Source organism: Rhinolophus hipposideros (genome assembly GCF_964194185.1).
Source record: "Rhinolophus hipposideros genome assembly, chromosome: 23".
Lineage (NCBI taxonomy): Eukaryota > Metazoa > Chordata > Mammalia > Chiroptera > Rhinolophidae > Rhinolophus > Rhinolophus hipposideros.
In genome coordinates, this window is record NC_138069.1 from 25,771,957 (window position 1) to 25,777,956 (window position 6,000).

General features: G+C 43.6%; 1 protein-coding gene across 2 annotated transcripts in view; it reads left to right on the top strand.

The window, feature by feature from the left end:
- Positions 1 to 6,000, top strand: part of GRIA1 (glutamate ionotropic receptor AMPA type subunit 1) — a 283,850-nt gene that overhangs the window by 180,163 nt on the left and 97,687 nt on the right. The gene's annotated exons all lie outside the window — the stretch shown is intronic.

Consider the following 6,000-nt stretch of genomic DNA (forward strand, 5'->3'; position numbering starts at 1 on the left):
GCTGCTGCTTCTTGATGCAGGGCCATGGGAACACTTTCCTGATCATCAGGCCTTATCCTGCACGTGAATGTGCAAACACACCCTCTAGGTATCTGGGCATTCCACTGACGTGTGTGCTCTAAGCACCCATCCAGCGTACATTTAGGAGCTTCAAATGCCAGAATTGCACTGCCTCTGGAAATTCAGAGATTCCATTTCCTTGTGGGGTACTGATGTACAGGGGTCTCTATCCAAATAAAATGTCTTGTCAAATTCAGGTGGGATCACAAATTCCGATAAATGGCTGCCAAGGGACAAGAGTAGGGAAAATTCTCCACGGTCTTTCATACAGAGATCAGCACTGTTGATTTAACCATCCTTGCCCGTCACGGTTGGTCCTGTAGTTATTTTGGGGCCAGACTGAAGGCCTCTACTTCTCATGGCAAGTTGATTTCAGTCCCCCTGTCCTGCCCCGAGTTTGTGATCCCTAGTTCTGACCCTGTGTATAGCTCGAAAGGAAAGAAGACTAAAGTGACACCAAGTCCTGCTGATGGCAAAAGTAATTTCAAGTCCCAAAGAAGTCACAGCCTTCCATTCCATACGTCCTTTGGAAGTTTTTCTTTAAATCCTTGCTACCCAACTTTGGACATGCCACATCCTGTTAGAGCTCTAAGAGACAGAGTCAATCCAAGCACTTCTCTGTTTCCACTATTAACCCCAGACCCCAAGCCACTGCCACAGCTGCCCGGATTCATTCAAGAGCCTCTTTACCAGCCACTAGTCCTGCTGTCCATGAGCTTACCCGTCTGCCCATGAGCTTACCCCCTGTCCCACCACAATAGCTGGGACCATAATTTTCAAATATACACTAGGTTATATTATTGTTCCCCTGCTTCAAACTTTTCACCAGTTTCCTGTTGCAGGTAAAATGTAACATAACACCAGACCTTGGCCTTCAGAACCCTAGCTGCTACTTTCCTGTGACATCAGCTCTCTAGCTCGTTGCTCCACAGCCACCCTGGCACCCTTCTGTTCCTTCACTTGGCTTCCTTATTACTCCAGTTCCATAGGTTGTGTTTCTCCTTTTCCTTCCGGTCTCAGCTCATGTGAAGTCACTTTGGAGAGGCCATCCCTGACCAAGCTACCCGCAGTAGCCCCCACCTACCCAGCACAATCACATTTTTCCATTTTATTTTCTTCATAGTACTTATTTCTTCTGCTATATTCTCATAAGTTCAGTGCTCTACAAGGGGTTGGCAAACTCAGCCTGCAGGCCGATTCAGCCGCTGCCTATTTTTGTACAGTCCATGAGCTAATGGCTTTACATTTGTAAATGGTTGAAATCAATCAAAAGATGACTATTCTATGAGATGTGAACATTATATGAAATTAAATTTTCATTGTCCAAAAATAAAGTTTTTTGGGGAACACAGCCACATTTGTTTATTTATATACTGTTTATGGCTGCCTCTGTACTACGACACCAGCAGACACGAGTAGTTGCAACAGAAACTGAAAGGCCCACAAAGCCTGCAATATTTACTATCTGGCTCTTTCTTTACAGATAAAGTTTGCCGATCCCCGGTCTAGATACGCATATGTATTCTCTTTCCTTCTTCTCCACTTATTGCTGCTGAAATGTCTAAAAGCAGGACTAAAATGTCTGAAAGCACCTCTCTAAAAGCAGGGACCATAGGTGTGTTATTTATTATATCCCCAGTGCCTACAGCATATTGACATATAGTAAGCACATACAAATAGTGGTTGTTTATTAGTATTGCGGTTTATTGAATGTTGCTGGGCAACCAGGAAGCAAACAACTCTGACCCATATTTCCATAGATCTGCCTGCAAGTAAGAAAACAAAATGCTGACAAAGTTAATGAAAGAACACCTCAAGCAGAACTCAGACAAAGTCACACATAAACTTGTTACGTTCAAATTCTTTAAGTGTGTAGTTAAGATAACCCTCAATGCAGTAACAGATAAACTCTGAAATCTCAGCACTTGAATGCAATAGAAGTTTAATTCCTGTTCACTTGGTCTCCAGGTTGGGGCCAAGGGCTCTGATTAAAAGACTCAAGACTTATGGAGGCTCTGCTGTCTGCTTAGGTCTTTCTGGCTATTACCATCCAGCTAATGGATGAAGAAGAAAGAAAGTAGAAATGGTGCTGGAGATTTGGGGGAGTCAGGCTAGGAAAGATGTGTATCACTTCTAATGCATTCCATTGACCAGAAGCTAATCACCTGGTCCGCCTTGACACAAGGCAATTTAATTGCTGGCTAGGCAGCCACTTCCACCAATACCTCTGTGTCATGGAAGGTGAACAAGAATCTTGGTGGCCAGCTAGTTGTCTTTGCCAAAATAGGCAACTGATTTTTAAAAAACTGACTGCGATGGACTCACTTTTGGAGGTCGGGGACTGTGGTTTCAAAGGCAGCCTAGAGTTACAAGTGTGTAAATGTGACTTAATGACTGTGTAAGGTAGATGAATTGAATTTACTATTCTATGATTATCTCCTTTTTAGACTTCATTCACTTAAAAAAATCTGGTCTATCATCTAGACTCATTTCTTATAGTCAAAGAATCTTTAGAAGTAGTTGGAAAAACAGGAGATCAAAAATTGTAACTGGCCCCAGGAGAAGACCTCTCACTATCAGAATTGTTTAAATCCTCTCCTAAATGGTGAGCCCCAATCTTTACCAAATTACTGGCTCTGATTTTCTTTCAGACAGAATCAAAGTTCCTGCATATCCTCAGTAGAGAATGAAAGTACCGTATAATAACCCAACCCATTTCTCTAAGAAAGGGAAATTTGCGCTCTCATCTCTGAAGTGCAATGTCTCTTCAAAAATCTTTGTCAGCTTTCTTTTTGTCAAACTGTGGGACCAGATTTCTCAGCCTGCTAGCTTACATGACGGTAAGCTTGGTGTTGGCGTTACTCTGCTCTTCTGACTGGAGATATTATTTTATTTCCCTACAAAAAGGGTTAGGAATCAAATAAGCTTGTTACACATTTAGCTTTTGAAATCAAAGGAGCTATATATAAATCAAGCTATACAGTAATTTTTATAGATCCTAATTTAACACCAGTGCTTTGATACTAGCTTTGAAGGACAGCTATCCTCAAAAATTAAAGTCTCTTTCTAAGCCATATAAAACTGGTCCACACAGATTTATCTTGTTTTGCCCATCCCCCATCTTTTGTCAAAATAACTGAGACATTAGAGCAGTGTTTTGTGGTTTGGGAACCATTTACCCTTTGACATTCTGCACGTAGAGGGAGTTATACTGTCAAATGAGTTTGAGAAATGCTCCACAATATATACATCTTGTGGAGATTGGTAATGGTCGATAACAAATTGAAATCGAAGTATCTTGCAGCATAGAAGCCTGTTAGCCTCCACCTGACATTATCCTACTGAATATCAATTCTTAGTTTACTGACGGTATGAACCACACACTATGCTCATTGTTGTACATGCATTAACTCAGTTAGTCTTCACAGCAGCCTTGTGAGACAAGGCCTATTGCTGCATCCATTCTACAGAGCAGGAACTGAGGCCCATTGAGGTCAAGTACCTGGCGCAAGGTCATACAGTTAGTAATTAGGAAAGTCTGCCTTTTAAACCAGGTCTGTCTGATGCCAGAGACCAGTCTCTTGACCATCATGTCCCCACTTTTAAAAATAATACCTATTAATACAAGGCAGGTTTTACAGAAATTAGTTGCATGTCAAAGGTAACTTCCTCTATACTGATGGCTGTACAGTTTGAGTAGGAATAGCTCAACCTGTGACTGATTGTGAAGAGGAAAGAAGGAAGGAAGACAGGGAAAGAAGGAAGGAAGACAAAAGAGAAAGGGAAAGGGAAGGAAATGAAAACACCTTAGCATTATCTATGGGGGAGGGGAGAATAATAATTATAGTTGCCAGACTTTCTCCCAAGCTTGTAGTAATTATGCTAAATGACCTTACCTTGAGATCCATGACCTGACTTCTATGCCCTGCCATTCACCAATGTGCTATGTAATGTAATAAGTTAGATCATTTGATCTCCCCAAACCTCAGTTTTCTCATCTACAAAACAGGAAAAATAATGCCAAACCTGCCTGGACTACTTGCATAGTATGAGGAGGAAAAGAGTTACATGTAAAAGTACTTTGGAATTGTTTTAAACTTGCATCATGATATAACTACTACAACAGTGATTTGTTTTAAACATTTATTTTTCAGCCAGAGGCTTCCTTGTAAAAATGAACTCGTAAGGGGAATCCGAGTATGTGAAACAGATAAAAAGCAGAGCTGACTGTTGAAACAGTTGGGTGACCTCTCGCCCAACCTCCCATGAAAAGTGGGGAAGGGGCTCCATAGAGACACCCCAGTGTTCCACGGAGCACTGGCCCAGTAAAGGGAGGTAGGTGAGATTGCATTGTGGTCCTGAGCAGGTCCACTGGTCTCTGAGCCTCTGTTTCCCACTCTAGCGAAGGAAGAGGTTGGAAGACATGCTTCTTCCAGCCTTCTCCAGTTCTGACATTCTGGAAATTGAAGTTTCTGGTTCTGGTATCATTAGAAAGAACAGCATTCTTTCACAGGGACTCAAAGTGCCCCAAGCAGGAAACATCACACTCATGCTGACACTGAAGATAAATCTTGACCCAGTGAGACAGGCTCCCCTTCTGGCCTCTGAACTGACTCAGGACCAACAGGGTCCACTGTCTCCAAGTTGGATGCACTCATTCTCTCAACAAACGCCTCCTGAGTACCTTCTCAGTGAAAGATGTGCTGCACATAAGGTTCTAGAATGAACAGGTCCCAGCTTTCTGCACGAGGAGCCTGCAGCATCACGGAGAGAGGGGGACACACCCGCAAACAGCTCGATCACAGGGACCAATGGGAACCCACAGGAGCCACTGAAGGGTTGGCTGCCTGCACACTGGAGCTCGGTAGGGCCTGGCCCTGCCATCAGTCTTCCTAGCCAGAGCCTAGCTCCTGAGTCTCCTGTGACCTTGGGAATGTTACTTCATTTCCCCACATCTCAATTTCTCCACATTTAAAATGGAATGATAATCACTTCATAGGATTTTGTGAGGATGAAAGGAGTTAAAAACATAAAAGGCACTTAGAAGAGTGCCTGAAACACAAGCATTCGATAAATGTTAACTAATGTGATTTGCAGCCCAGGGCCAAGTCCTCTCTTAGCAAGAACAGCAGAGTGGTGAAAAGCTGCCTCTGGAGACAGGTTGCCAAGGCTCCAGGCCAAGCTCAGCCACTTTCCAGTTGCATCACCTTGGGCAACTTAACGAACGCCCCTAAGCCAGATGGAACGGCACCAAAACTATAAAACACATAGCCTCTGACATAGCAAGAGTATAATCAATATAGGCAATTTTTATTATTGTCAACGACCATGATATTGCAGGGAGAATTGCTCATTTCCAATCGAGGGGACTGGGAACGATATCAGGGTGAAGGTGACCATTGGCATGTGAGCCTGGGCTGAGTTTTGGCTGTTGGGAGACCTGCTCATCCCTCCGCATATGCTCCTTCTTTTTTGCCCTTTACATCTACAGACCACAAAACAAAATACAACTGTCTAAAGACGTATAGAGACAGAGACGGAGACAGCAATGGTGTGTGTGTGTGTGTGTGTGTGTGTGTGTGTGTGTGTGTGTGTGTGTGTGTGTTAGCCATGTCATTTTGCTTTTCCCAAACTTTCATGACTCCTTGTTGCCTTCAGGATCGCCTACACTGTTTGGCCTGGCCTTCAAATCCCTCTGTTATCTAGACCGAAGTGCCCACTGTCCTCTTAGACTAAGCCTATGTCCCACCCAGGACACAGTGAACTTAGAGATCTGAGCAGACTCCTGCCTTCACATCTTGGCTCGTATTCTCCCTGGTCTAAAAGGTTTGGGCCCAACCCATCCGTCCCTGTTGACCTTAAGCCTTGCCTCCTCCTGCTGCCTTTTTCCCAGCATGGGTTCCCACACTTGGCTTCTACCTCACTGAGCTCCTCAGGTCC